Source organism: Sinocyclocheilus grahami, unplaced genomic scaffold (genome assembly GCF_001515645.1).
Source record: "Sinocyclocheilus grahami isolate Dianchi unplaced genomic scaffold, SAMN03320097.WGS_v1.1 scaffold1768.1, whole genome shotgun sequence".
Taxonomy (NCBI): Eukaryota; Metazoa; Chordata; class Actinopteri; order Cypriniformes; family Cyprinidae; genus Sinocyclocheilus; species Sinocyclocheilus grahami.
The window spans coordinates 142,351-143,245 of NW_015506947.1; positions in this window are offsets into that span (position 1 = coordinate 142,351).

Below are 895 nucleotides of genomic sequence, written 5' to 3' on the forward strand. Positions count from 1 at the left end.
TTTTTTTGTCTGTAGGACACTATAGCCAAAATACTCATATCAGTACAGCAGTACAGAAGAAAAAATGACAAAAAGGGATTAAATTGTGCACGCTTGCATGCACTGTGCTCATACATAGAGATATTAATAACCTCTGTGGGCTATTGCATCAATGTAACGTGAAAGAAAGTGAGAAAGCGATGACACAAAAGAAAAATAAAGTGAGTCTGAGACTAAAATGCATGAATAAAAGAAGAAGCTGAGTGGAACCAGGGGCGAATAAAGGTCTCACACTTTAGCAAAATTAGCACGCTTTTCCACTGCCGTCCATTAGATAATCAAATTCATGCCACACAGGGCTCAGCAACCCCTCCTTTTTCATTTCTCCCCTCTAATCCCTGTCGATAAGACACAACTCGCATACCACTTTCATTATGCTGTCATTTCAAAACTGGCATAGAATCCACCTCGGGATACAATCAGTCAGAAAATTACTTAACTAGCTGAAGTGGATAGAGTTTTGCGTTTATTATTTTTCACAGCCTCAAAATAATCTCACAAATATCCCTTTTTGATTTTAGGGCAGGGTGAGGGGCAGAGTGCGCACTCATTATCAGCCCAACTCACCATTAGATTATATTCACAGACACCAGAAACCTCCAGCAGTGAGACAGAGATATCCCAATATTGTGAGAAGTGAAGTAAAGGACATCTCCACCAACTGCACCAAAAGAATGCATCTTCTCCACTTGTGCTGGCTGTTTTAGGTACAAGAGCAAAGCATTCTCCTCTTTAGCCTTTGAGCATACAGCAGTGGATTAGTTCTCAATAGTCTCTCCTTTGTGGAGTGTTTACTGGGCTCAAGATCGAACACTTCAAGATGAGAAATCTCAATGAGTCTTTTACAAAAAAAAAA